Here is a 15,290-nt window from a genome sequence, read left to right on the forward strand (position 1 = left end):
TTGAAAAGCCCTACAACCTTAAGATCATCATTTACGAGGACACTGTCTCCTAGGCTATTTATACATTTATCTGTACCTCATAGAAATCTTTGGTAGGACACACAGTCTTGTTTCTATTTCCCTGCTTTATAAAGGCAAACAACTACATTTAGCTGATTTTTTCTCTCCAAGAAATGTGTTCAATAAATGCTAAAGAGGCTAAATCTTCATGCAGTATAGGCAGCAGCATGTTCATTTATGTCATTCCAGGTTTATAAGTAAAAGGGACAGCAAAATCTTTTTTAAATACAAAGGAACAGTGGCAAATTTCCAAGGATTTCAGGAGATCAGGCAGCCCCTTTCAACGCTAGGATATTTCAGATTGCCGTAACATTGTCTTGGCTGATTCAGCCTCCTCATTAGTAACTGCTTGCATTAAACAATTATAAAAACATTAGAAGGTATCAACACAAAGGCCTGCTAAAATAAAAAAATTCCAGATTAAAAGAAGAAAATAGAAAGCCTGCTGTCACTGTGCATCTGATCTAGAAGTCCCCATATTCTTTTGCTGACTCATTTATCAAGTTATACATTAAACAACCATCTTTTTGAAAGGCCTCTCTTGTGCAAAATAAATTGATTTGACACATAAATTGTTCCCATTTTGCAACTTTTCTATAAGGCTAAAAGTTGTTGCCAAAACAGCAAGCATTACAAAAGACAAAAGAGAAGGAAATAACATAAAAAACTTGAGTTAGAAAGTGAGAGTAACTGCTTTCCAGTACCCACCAACTGCAGGACAGGGGTGCAAGAACTGGAATCTTCGAGCAGACTCAGATCTCATGCTGGGAAAGGAATTTTTTCAAAGTGACTAGCTCCATTTCCATCGCCAACACCTTCAGTTACAAGCACTTTATGAACCAGGCACTTTTTCTCACCATGAATAGTGACAATGTGGTCATGAGAAGGAAGGAACGAAGGAAGCTGCAATATGATTTTCTGGTCATCTGCCCACAGTCGGTTGTACAAGAAAATCAAACCTGGTGCCATATCTGAAGGGAAAACCCTGAACATGAGCTTTGAATATCACTATCTTTTAAATTTTTGGATAGACTGGGGAATATTTTAATCAAAAAGATAAAATACATCTTCTGTATATTTCAGCTATCCTTTGTGCATGTGATGACCTCTTTTTCCCAAGAAGCAATAATTTCTAGTAGCCTGTTTATTTGAGGCCATCTGCAAGTTTCACTGATGCCAGAGAATAAGATCCTCCTACCAGCTACTGAGGTTAGCTCCGAGGGCCAGCAATGGCAGTGCCCAGGGTTGCAGCTGTGGCCTTGCTGCTGAACCCGCTTGGAGCTCTGCGGACTGGGAGCCAAACGCAGGGGCATGTGCGACGTGCAGGTTTGTTACCTGTGAAACTCTTCCAGACAGCAGTTTGAGTTTTCTGTGCTGGATAACACCGTCTATATCCCTGGTTGTGCTAACCAGAGTAATGGTGCTGGTGTTTTGGGACAGCTCATTTCCCTGCTGATACGAAAATGAGTATACTGATATACTATATTAGTCCCTCTGAATTGACACTAGCACCATGCTACCACTTTTATCATACTGGTATAGCTAAAGTACTACAGCCAAGCCCTGCATAACCATCTTCCATCAGGACAACTGCTTCACTTGGAATGATAACTAAAGTACTTCTACACATTATTTATTTTGAATGAAAGAGTTTAGTATCCCTTTAAGTTTTTTAAGAACTTTAAATAATCAATATTTACCTGATACATTTCATTTATTTTAAATTGCAAGAATGACACTTCCTTTACTCTCAGACTACTGTCTGGTTCTAGTAGCCAAGTAAATCCCACAGCATGCTGTATATCTCCTATCACAACTGCTCCAACGACTTTTAAATATGCCTTGATTCTTCCCAAGCGTTATTGTGTTCTGAGATATTGGTGTAACCAATCGCTTTTCAAATCCATCTGTGTTCTGCTCAGGTAACTAAGCATATTAATATATAACAGAAATGCACTTTGATAAGAAACCTTACTGGTTATTAACCAGTTACACATTTTCCGTATTTTTTCATTCTGTAAAAATTTAAATGACAAACAAGAGTTGTTATGACAGCCAACTTGCCATCTAGCACCACCTTGAGGTTAAACTGATCCTGGCATTCTAAAACAAATGGACGTTGCTGGATCATAAATTCAGTAGAAGTGCTAGAGTATTGCAGATAGCTATTTTTTTAATGAAAAAGGACAAGTAATTGATTAGTTATAATATAAAGGTCCTACAATTTTTTTTCTCTGCTTCGACTTTGAGACACTTCTGTTCTGTTCATTCTGCTGGTAATTAAGCTGTAAACTTGTATTCCAAAGGAAGAGTGGAATATTCTGCGTTTGCATTTTGAAACAGGACTAGACACCTCACTCAGAAGCGAGCTAAGGCAAGATTAGATTGCATAGACAAGTTCTTCCACAAGTACTTTCCATATTCATTTGGACTAATTATATGGTTTCTTTATGTACAAAAGCATACTTTTACAAAGCATACCTTATTCTAAAAGGTACTAGGCTGCCCAGGTACAACTCATCTTGTAAAACAGATTTCTTCCTAAACGAAAATATCTGGGTATGACTGGATAAGACATTCTGAAGTTCTGAAACATAATGAAAACGTCAGATAGAGCTATTGAGTTAGAAGCTTTTTCACTGCTCACCTTATCATGACACGAAGCTTATCATGAAGCTGATCATGACATTGGATCATATTTCACATCATGATTGTGGTACAATTATGGCTTGGAAAGGAAAGTGGATCAAGTCTGTCATTTCTTCAAGGAAGCCAGGCAATAATGAAGAAATTTGGCTGAGTGTCACCAGACAGGGACAGGAGCAAGAAACTTGCAAACTCTGAGACTTCCTAAAAATATAGGTGTATGTTCTGTTTATGTTAACAAGGAGCTGCTGAAACACCAATCAGCTTTAAAACAAATCTGATCATGTGTCTGTGCTATTGAGCTGAACTACCTGATAAAACTGATGGTTCTATCATGACAATTTGGGCAGAAACAGCCTCAGCTTTATGAGCACCTCATACGGAAAGACTCACTCGTGTAGTCCTTGCTCTGTCTGTGATGTTGTGTTGATTATCGTGTTTGGAGACTCATCATCCAAAAATTGTGCCACTTGCAACAGCCAATAATTTCTTTAAGTTGAAGATTCAGGAAAGCTACAGAATCTAAGACAGTTTTGTGCTTCATACGGACACTGGAACATGTAGAACACAGAGGAAAACAAAAAAGAAAATCATACATAACACTACGTTTCAGCCCTTAGCGCACTTTGTCATTTCTGGCTCAAAACCTGCTGGCAAATGTGAAGTTGGGAAATAGCTAATTGGTTTAAAATTCACCCGCTCTTCTCAAAGTGTCTACGTGATGTTCAGTTCCATAGGGAGGTGATGTTTCAACGCATATGGAAGGGTTGGATCAGATATGAACCTATCTTCATACTCCCAGCACAACACATCAAACCTCTAAAACTAATTGCCGTATTGTTATTTTCTACTTCATGGCTCTGTGAAAGCTCCTTTCATTTTGCAGTAATATACACTTAAAATTGCAGGGCTGATCCTGCTAAAACACTTGGTCTTTCAATGGTTTGGCTTAGAGGTTTCAGTATAGTTTAATGCAAATTATATCTGGAATTTTTCTACAGCAAAGATAATTGCTTTTTCAAAATCAATTGCAGCCATTGTTGACATCAGGGAATTGATTGAAAGTCAATGTCAATGATAAAGACTATATACCGCAAAGATAAATGTAAAGCAAATACAAAAGCGAAACAAAATACGCAATGATCAATAACAGGCATGGATGCTTAGGAGCTGGCCCCTTCTGGGGAATCCAAACCCTGGAGATAGCGTGCCTGTTTTCCCAGGACAGTAGATGGGTAAGGCGCATTCAAACACAATTTAAAATGCCACATACCACACATCAAACCAGCCAAGGAATCAGAAAGAATGCCTAAAATCCTGACTAAAAAGCTTTTAGCTGTTCCACTAGGTTCTACGTCAAAGCTTTGAGAAAACTGAGCAGGGTACTGCTGTCTTTTAAATCACAGGAAGAGATTCAGTCCACAGGGCTGGGAATAAAGAGATGCAAAGCAAACAGGACTCTTACTTTGCATCTGGAACACTTGTTGGGATGGGGGAAGACTTGGTCCCAGACCTTCCTCCTGTGAATGGGAAAACCTACTTCCTGCATACACATAATCCAAGGACAGAACGCCCCCTAAACTGCAGTAAAACAGTAATATCTGTAGCTCTTTTAAATGTGGATGAGACACCAAGATGAATTGGCTAGCACTTGAAAGTTGCCTCTTGATACACTTTGTCAAAATATCTGCAGCAGGGTTAAAAACTTTCAAGTGACAGCACTAGGGAAACTCTATACATGAAAGCCTCTTCCTAAGGCAGCTGTTCAAAATACTATGTAAATAGCAAACAGATAATAATCAGTTGACTTGCTGTAATCATCTTTCCTGTCAATTCAGACTAGATTAATGGAATAAAACAGGAATACTGGGCAATGCTATTTAGACTATGGCAAATCTAAAACTCGAGACTGAAAATGTATCTTGATCAATATTTAGTCCATCCTGCACCTTATAGCTTGAAAGATAGCACTGCTATAGAAGTCAATCTGTAATTTGGAGAAACCAGACCTATTTCTGCTTCTGCCACTGATCTCCCCCTAATCAGTGCTGCGTTCTCTTATGAAGACAAACATACTCAAAGCAACTCAAAGTTGCCTGAGACTCTAGAACCTCAGAGATCCCTGGTCCATAGAGGAAAATGCTATTTAACCCTTTTTGAGATAATTTATTTGATGCATATCATGTGTACTGAAAGGGAAATGCATTCTTTAATGCCGTAGTTTGTCTCTGAACAGCTCACTTCATTTTGCTGAAAGCTTGAGACCACCTATTTTTAGCCAAAAAAAAAAAAGTGTAGGTCAAGTGCAGAAAGTAAAAGGCAGCCATTCAAAGGCAGCTGCAAGAGTTCATCACCATTGCAACTTACAGCCTGCTTTAAAAGCTGAGGCACCATTTGCTGAGCTCATCTCAAGAAATAATTTATTGTTTGAGGTGATGTCTAACTGGTGGTACTGAGTCACGTCTCCCTGCGTCATGGCAGGAAAGCTTACGGAAGGCCAGCAGCATATCCAGGTGAAGGGGTGGTGGACAACGTAGATGTTCCAGGATGTTTTCCTTTCACTTTTTTTTTCTGATAATTAGTGTGTGGGCACACAACTAGAGCTGAGACTCCAGGTGGGATAAGCAGCTCATCATTGCTTTTTTTTTCTTATTTTTTGTTGAGCCGCACATCCCTTCAGAACAGGACGGTGACAGACGAAAATGTTTTCTTCTCTGACTATCACAACAAATCTCCCCTAATCGATTAACAGAAATAGCAGGGGTTTGGTCCATCTGCTCCCTGTATATGGCACATCATGAAAGTACTCTGAAAGTTATAGTTCTTCAGTCTGATTTCAATATCTAGGTTTTACATAGGGATATTTGAGTGAAGGTGCAATATAGATGCGATACACAGATAGTGAGATTAGATGATCTAACCGTTTTTGGCCACTCTTAAACTCTTTGATACCACGCCCAGATCAAAGGGGTTCTTATAAGGATTTCTTCTTAAGCATTTAGAGACTTTTATGGTTCACATAAAGACACAGAAACCTACCAGATGCTGTCCGTTGAATAAACTGGCTGCAGCAGTGTATGCAAAAAACAAACAAACAGAAACGAACAAACAACAGAAATAGGCCTAATTTCTTTGTCATCGTCTTTTTCAAGAAAAGCCTCTCCCGTACTGAGCTCCACTCTAAAGCCGGTCACCCCTTTGGAACTGCCCCTGTGACTGTCACGTCCGAGAATGCCATTCCTTCCCAAAGTCCCCCGTCGGTCCGCGTGCAAAACCTGAGCAGCTCTTACGCGCACCGCTCTGCCAGCTACTCATGCACAGCCACATCTGCGGCAGGCTGCGCCTGCTTCTTATTAATACATACTAATAACAGCACCACAACAGCTAACCACACCTTGACTCAGGATAATGCACCTATTCAGATGGAGTATAGTTAGTTGTTAAAATTAACTATGCATTTATGTACTTTTTTGGTATCATATCCTAAAGATTGGTGCAAAAATGAATATCCTGGCTCTGACCTGTAGCCCATTGAAAGCTACTGGGTCTTTTCTATAGTTTTCAGCAGGCAGCAGTTCAGACCTTATTGCCATTTGAAGTAGCAGATGAAAGCTAGATATTTTATCTAGATCTGTGTAAATTAGCACTGTTGTATTTGTGTGGTAAGCATCAGGGAGCCAAGACAACTGTGTTTTTTTCCCCAAAAGTACCAAAAGCTCCAGCCCCAGCACCATTCTGGGACTGTGGTCCCAAGTAATTTAGGAGAAAAGGCCTTTGAGAAGAGGATTTGTGGAAGGCCTCTTCTTCCCCTAATGCCCTCCACAAATGACTGTGTTCAGTCCTGCTTGGGTGGAATCTAATGGGATATCTGCAGCTAATGAATATTTTGCTTGCTGATACTACGCCTTACCCCCTCTGATATGACTTTCATGATCTTCTTCTGAAAAAAGAGCATGTGAATTGAGCATCAGTGCAGGTTTTCCCACAAGGAAGCTTTCAGTATCGTAGTGTCGCATACTGCAGACTAGTCACATACCCAGTACCATCGCTGCAAGCCCGTTGCCGGTTACTCTCATGGAAAGAGATGCATCTTGTGCTCTAATAAAATGCATCAGGCAAAAATATCAGGCTCTTCCGAGAGAGGACATAAAAAGGTGCTTTTCAACAGCCAACCTTTTTCAAAGCTCAACTTGAAACAACTGACAAAGCAGCAGCTACTGTACAACAGACTGTGTGGTTGCCATGAAAACCAAAAGTTTCGGGACTCTTAGCTACCGTTAGGATCCCCGCTGGCACAGAGAACCTCAGTAGCTGCAGGGCACAAAACAGGAACCCCAGTGGGACCATTCACCCAGTAATTGAAGACGAGTTCTTGTATATGTTCAGCCTAATAGCCTAATAAGCTGTAAAAATGCATATCCTCCGTCCTTCATGGGTAAGACTAATAACCTCTGATGAAAAGTTGTACAGGTTCTGACGAGTGAAATTTACAAACGTTGTGAAAAGCAATAAAAGAACAAAATAACCCAGCGCAAGCATATCCAATTAATGTGTGACGATCCCTCCCTTGCTGCCATCAAGATATTTTATTTTTAAGTTGCAATTTAAAAACGTCTAGTGCGAAGAACAAGAACAGTGGGGATGTGATAATACCAAATAGCACTGACTGAGAAAAAAGAAAAAAGCCTCTATCCAAATGTGCAAAGAGAAGATCAGTTATTTTCAGACTCAACTGCATTTTGAAGTGACAATGTGCAGAGAAAAAAATAGAGGCTACCCTGTTGGAGCAGTGCTGCTCAGACTGCTCCTCAAAAATGCCTCAGATATCCTTTTGGCAACACTGAAAGCCATCCCCATTCTTTAATGGCCTGCGGAGCACAGCACCAACTGTGTTCCCATATGTAAATCATGGCGTGCTGCTTTGCTATTAAGAGAGTCAATGAGAGAAATACACGTTCCCGAGATTCAGCTATTTTTGCTGCACTGGAAGATGACAGCATTCCTCTCTTATAAAGGGAAGTGATTTATGAGAGGATATGAATTCTTATTTTCTCCATAAATAGCTCACTAGTATTTATTGTCTCTACTGGTTTTGTTCAGCTAGAGAGAAATCTCAACGTTTACATTTCCTAATTCCGAAGGCATTATGAGTAATAAAGAAAAGAGCGTGGAGACAGAGGATGAGTGAGCAAACTGAGTACCTAGTTTAACCTGGAGTTTCATTTTCACTGAAAATTTTACCATAAAAGGATCAGGACATAAGTAACGCTCCTTGTCAGCTTGTGAACACAACTGATATATTGTGGCTTTTACACTGTGCACTTCACACAGTTTCCTATTGAAAATCTGGTATATCTTCTGTATGACATTTATTAGATATAAGCTACTGTTTTTCATCCTCACAGGGTACAAAAGGCATCACTGAAAAATATCTAATATGAGAAAGATGTTGCACTACAGAACAACCACAGGGATAGATTCTGCATCCATTTCATAAGCAGAAATTAAAGACTTCCAAAATTTACTGCTGGCCTTTGAGAAAACTCTGTCAAGAATGGAATTACCTATCTCTGATTCACTGAAAATAATATGAAAGTGATCTTGAATGCTCAGTATGACAACAGATAAAGCACGAAATAGGGTCCTAAATGGTATTTGTTACAGACATCAAAACAGAAAAAGAAATAATGAGAAAAGAATACTTAAGAAATTAGAAAAGTACTACAATTGATAGTAATACACATAAAATCAAGAGGTAGAAATTGCAGAAATTGGTAATAGAAGCAGGAGGACAGAAGAGGAAAATCATTAGCCAGTATAGTTAAGATCAGGAGGGGTTTTTTAAAATACGCATAACAACAAAAATAAGGCTAAGAATTTTACTGAAATATTTTGAATGGAAAACTCTCTAAATATCTTGGTTCTTGTCCAAATTTATTTTTAATTTATTTAAGTGTCCAAACTCCGTGGCCTAGTTATCAGAAATGCTACTTATAGATATCTGGTGGGTACACAATATTTCTGAAAATAAAGCCATTAATTCTGTTGATGAAGGAGAGCTTGTGCATTTTTCCAAAGTGGCTACGTGCCTAGAAAAGTTCGGTACTTATCTACATCATTAGTTTCCTAGAGATCTTTAAAACTGCTCTATATGACCTCATTTCAATTGCTCGCTTTTAAAATCTTGATTCATGGTTTGAAGACTTTGAAGAAAAAATGCAAAAGATCAAATTTGTTGCCATTTTAGTGTTTTTTTATTAATGTCAGAATGGTACTGTTACTGATTGTTGGTTTGTTTCTTTTCTGCTCTATTACTCACCATTTCTTCAGAGAACGCAGTAAGCCTGCTAAGAGAACTGGCCTTACCAGCCTAACTGACGTATCTAGCTTTTGAGTAAGAGGGAATTTATCCTCTGGAATTAGAGGCTGTCAAGGGCTGTGAGAAAGGAATTGTGCAAATAAAAGCAGTCACTAAAAAGCATGTATTTACCAAGAAATGTAACTTGTGCAGTTGCCTCAGTGGAGTTATTGTTTTCTCTCAGGTAAATTGTTTTATGACAGGCAGTGATTTCTTTTATTTCCAATCCTGTAAGCAAACAGCAACTACAAACAAAATTGCCCGCAAGGAAAAAAAATCCAAGAATAATAAATTCAGATGAGATGGGGGATGTGACAGAAAGCAATTCTCAGGGCAGGTTAGGCAATTATGAGAGGAGAAATGTACAAAGTTACAGAAAAAGCATTTTATTTTCTTCTTGTTTCCAGTCTTAGTTGGTTAGTGTTTGAGCCTGTCGATCTCTAAACCCAATTGGTAATAATTTAGTTACTGCCGTATATTTTGAGATGCAGAACTCTCTGTGGGAGACATTTGCTCTCTTTCCAAGGCATTCTGCAGACTTGTAGATGTATGTTCCCATCATCAGTGGTTTCTTCTAGTCACCTAACGCAGGACTGGGACAATACAGAGGCATGGACATGTCATCAAGTCCTTTTCAATTTGTAATTTTCTATTGTCTAGCAACTTGCAGCTTTGATATTTGATTGACAAGCCAAAATGCTCTTTCTCACTAAGTTCAGAAGGTGGAAAAACGTATTTGTCTGGAAAAGTATTTGTGTGTGCAAGTAAATTCTTTAAGCGATATCAACAGGTGCATTTGCATTGCAATGTCATAACATCTCTGCTATGCTCTGGCCACTTAGGCTGCCCCTTTGCTTGCCATCACTTAAGTGGATAAGAATCACAAAGCCCTGAAGCTGCAACTCTGTGATTGAATGGTACAGTTTTGAAAATGTCTTCCTTGTGGAGGAGAAGTTATGATATGAAAAGCACGAGAATTTTGATTTCCCAGTAAAAACACAAAAATTTTCTTCAAAAATATTCCCTCAAATAAAGCTACAATTGTCTTTGGAACGAAAGGTTTCAAGGGGAGCTTTTAGATTGAATCAAGCCTAATCTGAGATTTGGTCTGCACATAGATATTGTGATGCTTTTTCCCTGTGTAAAGGGCTTTGAACAGTTCAAGTAAAAGGTGCTTTTAGTTGACTGTGTCTTATCAGCAGTGCAAAGGCAGAAGATGCAATTTTGTGGGCACATTTTCCTTCCGTTATTTTGGAAATGTTCCCATTTTAGTGATTTAAAACAGAACATAAAATCTCTTAAAATGAACCAATGACAGGTGTGGTAAAGGCTTAAAAAGTAACAACTACACTATCATTAGCTGTCCTTAGCTGTTAGCACGGCCTTATCAGCCGGGGAGAAACATCTGACTTGCCAGACCTGGAAATACTGCGCAGTTGCAATGTTGGCAGCTCTCGCTCTCTAGCTAAGCCTTCAAAAGCAAAGTGAGCAGAAGGTAAAAATACAGCAAATCGCATGCAATTTATTGATGGGATATAACTGGCAAACTCTCCTTCAGAGCAATAAGACATAATACTCAAAACCTGGTACCAGCAGACTTTCCAGACAAAATGCATAGGGCCTGAAGAGCCGTTGCAAATGCAAATAGGAGATACAACTAGCTATTAGCTCCTCTAAGTAGACCTACAGAGCCAGCTCAAGATGTATTTTCCCATTCCTTCACCAAACAAGACTCTTCCATTTCCATTCAGGTTGAAAGTCAACAGGCCTAACTTTTGGCATTCAAATAAGACAGCTTAATTAGGAACTTAGTCCTCCTGTGTTCCCCCTACAGTAAAGCAGAAATATAGGCATTTCAAGAGGTGATTTACCGCACCAAGGTGGGTCACTGCCTTATGAAAAGAAAATTTCATGGATTTAGTTGAGCAGTCATTGCACGTTTCTCTTACAGAAATTGCACAGCGGGAACAGTTTAAGTAAAATGCTGCTAGGGGTCCTGAGTTCAGTGCGCTGTGTTTGCCCCTGTGGCTTTGATGAAAACAAAGAGGAGCTGCACTGAATTTGGACCCTTTTGGCCTCGGACTCCTCAACCACACTTCTCATGAGAACACTGACTTGGACTTCTAAATAGTATCTAATACAAACACCAAGTCTGGCCTGAATACACAGGACCCGAAACCTAGCAGCAACACACAGCACACACTACTGCTTGGATCTATAAATATGGTCTCCAGATACATTGGGCGGCACCCACCTAAAATTCGCAGGGCTTTGGCTGCCATTGCCAAGGATAGCTTCGTGCCGCTGAGGAGCTGCGGATCTGCTCTGCAAGGACTTGTAACCAGAGCCTGGCTTTGCTGCCCGGCAAACCCTCTTGCAGATGCTCTTCCGATCTCTCAGATAGAGAACTGTGAGCTCTTTGGAGCACGTAGGCCTTCTTTGGGAAGTACTTATTGCTGTTCCTGTCACTGTAACTAATCCTAATTCCCTGTAGTTTTTCTCACTTTATTTTTTTCCTTAAGGATAAACTAGTGGACATTCTTTAAATTCTTTTGTTTTAATTCTTAACAGCCAGATAGTTGTGTTGAAACACAAGGTTTTGTGGAGGAAGCAATTCATTTCAGTAGACTAGCTGATACCACCGGAAAAGCAGATAGACCTTCAGACGCGCTGAGGAGATCTGATGAAAAGATTGGAAAAATTTTCCAGTTTTTCAATGACTTCAGCCACATCTCCCTACAAGCCTTGTTTCTTTACTAACTCAACTCTTCATGAATGCAACAATACTTCTGCTACACATTTATATTCAATGTTTTGAATACTGGGGTGTTTTCTGTTTCTAATTTATCAAATTAAAAGTTCCTAAGGCACTTTTGAAAATGTGGCTGAGTCTAAAACATTTAATGTCTGTAAAAAATTTTCTTATATTTTTGCACCAGTGCCTCATGTGATTTTTAAGATAACCAAAACAGATTATATGCTTCAATCTCATTATTTCCAAAGTGCTCAGGAACCTTTTAAAATTCCACAAGATATTCACATCTGTCATAAGACAAAAAAATAATTTTTGTCAGGCTACTCGCCCTATGATTTAGGACCATTTATGGACAGTTCCAAGGGGCTGAGCCCCGTAAGAATTAATGATAAGGTCAAAAGATAATTAGATGCTCTGGATTTAACTATTGAGTTATATAAACATTTTAATTAATTGTAAAAAGACAAGCAGTAGGGAAATTAAGCCTGGTAATCTGTGGAGATTAATAAAACCAGAAAAACTACTCAGTAATAACTTGTCACCACAAAAAATCACTTTCCTTGTTAGCAGTACTAACGTAATAGCCTAAAAAATGGCATATGCCACTCAGGTCCTTCCAAAATATGCTCTACTTCAAGTAAGTTTGCACTATACGTATGCCCTGACATACACCAGTGCTGTGCCTCAATGTATTAGCACTGTTAATCATGTTTATTACAGAATTGCTGAAAGTCTAACCATTTGGTTGGACATACTTCACCAGACATTGTATAAACTCATTATATATCAGAGACATTCTGCAGAGTTACAAGTGATACATGGTCAAAGCCATGGTTTAACACTGAAGGAAAAATAATAACTTCATTAATTTTACTGTTAATTCTGTCTACACCTTCTGTTACAGCTTGTAAATGTTCCGTTTTAATCTACATAGGAACTACTCACCACTTACATAGGATTGATATACCATTACCAAATTTACAGCTGTAGAGACAGGAGACCTATTTTCCTACAAAATAAATGCAGTTCACTATGGTTCTGAGCTTCTTCCCCTATTTACCATAGTGACAGGAACCTATAAACATTTTTCTTGATTCCATTTATTATGACTGGTCATTACCGGTCGTGGGACGAAATCCTGTTCTCACAGACAAACTTCTCTTATCTCACAGAACAGTTGCTTTTGAGTAATTTCTTTGGTAGTTATTACGAGTGAGAATTCTGATGAAGCGATATAAAAATACAGAAATGGTAATTTACTTAAATATATAACAATGCTTCTGTTAATTCGTTAATTTGCTTTACATCTATCAGAATAAAGATTAGTCAAAGCTAAGGTTTGGATTTAGAATCAATAATGCCAAAAAGACTTGAAGGTGTCATATTGGAATTCACAAGCAATCAGCCTCGGATACAATTCTTTTACTTGTTTGAGTTACAATCTCACAAGAACAGAGATATCACAATATCCCAGCTGGCTCTGAAATAAAATTGACAAATAGATCTTTTGACCTTTTAGCTTAAGAAACCACATAAAATTGAATGCCAAACTTGTTAAAACTAACTAAATAAGAAACTATTCTTCCTAAAATTTAGTCATTTGGAGACTATGGTTTTTTTTTCTAACTAAGCATAAGTAATCCAGTAAGCTAGTTTACATATAGTATATAGCACTTTGTTCTAAGCACAGTACTTTTTCTATTTTAAACTGTGACATCTGATTTAAAAGGTTAAGAAAGTTACGAACAAGAAATTTTCTACTACAACTCTGTGTATGGATATTTACCATTCAATTTTCAGTTCATTCATCTATGACACTCCCACCTAGTTTTAGATCTGCACAAATGCAAGTACATGTTCCATGTAACTTATATTTGCATTATGAACTAGTAATCTATACAGAAAATTTAAGTATATACTATTTTACTTCAGTGTCTTATCTTTTGTTAGTTCTTGTTGTAGCTAAAGGAAAAGAAAGTTACAGGTCTCTTTCTGCCTTGTTTTACTTTGATACTATATGGGATGAAATTATGGGTGATACATCTCCTTCATGCTTCCTTTCACTCACAGGATGAGTGTTTCTACAACTATTCCAGAACGGCCCTACAATTATGTCTCGGTCATGAAAAATTCAATCACAAATTGCAAATATTTCCCTTTAACAATCCAGCAAAATGCCACTGATTTTGTTTATATCATTATCAGCAAAGCTTAATTTGTCTGGACTGAAGTCTTAGAATAACGTGTGCAAACCCAGGAGGGAAGAATACTTTTTTTTTCTTTTTTTTTTTTTTAGCTATGCTGAGTTTTAACACAGCTCCGTTTTACTTTGAAAGCCTATGGATCCTTATGCATGCTTCTGCAGACAAGGATGGAGTATTTGTAGAATATCAGAACAATTAACTAGTGAGTACAACCACAAATGAAAATTACCTGTTGTTCAAGAAACTCTCCAGGTAGGATTTCTTCAGCCTGGAAAGCAACACTACGTCATGTCATAGCTCTCTTCTCATCATGTCACATCTCTCTTCTCTCTTCTCTCCATCTGATCAGCTGGTCTTCTGCTTGATGCATTTTCATGCAGGTCCCTGTTTTTTCTCTCCACCTCCACGACTATTCATTGGAAGATAACAGATTATTCCAGGATATTACATCCATCACAAATTGCTTCCATATCCTAGTCCAGGGAAAAATATATGTCAGGATTGTTTTATGCAAATGTTTATTGCTATACTAATGAAGAGCAGTAGAGCAGGCCTTGCAGCCTATCCCATATCTTCTCAATATGAAGGAATGTAGGTTTGACTTGTTATCTGTTAGAATAATTCAAAAAGCAATGACAAATCAACACGCTGGGGTAACTATAATTGGAGCTTCTTTACTGACAGGGAAAAGAGAGGATTTTCTAGAAGAGTAGAGCTGTACTATAACAGAAGGGGATCTTCATCTTAAAAATTCAGCAGCTGAATACGAGAGTAACTTCCATAGTAAAAGGTGACTTGACTTTCCCATGTGCATATAACCTTCCAGATCACAACTTTGGCTATAAGGGCAATATGAAGACATATCATTTTTCACTAGTAATCAGACTGTTCAACATCCTTCATTCAGATGTGCATGAAAGGAAAATGAATAGGAAGAACAATTTATACAAACATATTTTAAACACAATTGATATTTTATACAAATACAATTAATCTTAGCTACGCCTTCTGATCTTCCGGTTGCCATAGTGAAATAACATTGCTTTGGTTTGTCATTAGTGCTGCTAAAATAAACACTAATGTATTTTTAAGAGTTGTACTGATAGTAGAAGACATTATACCAGAATAAGAATGGATAGTCATTTAGGCAAATCAAAACAAGCAAGGCTTTCCTATACTGTGAAACAAGATTTTACACAAGTAGATTGAAAACTCTACTCTTTTAAAAACTTTATCCTTTATCCTAACTTTATCTACTTGTTTGAAG

General features: G+C 38.1%; 1 long non-coding RNA gene across 1 annotated transcript in view; it reads right to left on the reverse strand.

Annotated features, from left to right (window-relative positions):
- The window catches only part of LOC104149724 (uncharacterized), a 33,942-nt gene that overhangs the window by 9,310 nt on the left and 9,342 nt on the right, over positions 1–15,290 (reverse strand). Inside the window, exon 5 of the long non-coding RNA XR_695389.2 lies at positions 14,253–14,496. This is a non-coding gene — a long non-coding RNA (uncharacterized lncRNA). The remainder of the gene's footprint in view (positions 1–14,252; positions 14,497–15,290) is intronic.

This window comes from Struthio camelus, chromosome 15, assembly GCF_040807025.1.
Source record: "Struthio camelus isolate bStrCam1 chromosome 15, bStrCam1.hap1, whole genome shotgun sequence".
Taxonomy (NCBI): Eukaryota; Metazoa; Chordata; class Aves; order Struthioniformes; family Struthionidae; genus Struthio; species Struthio camelus.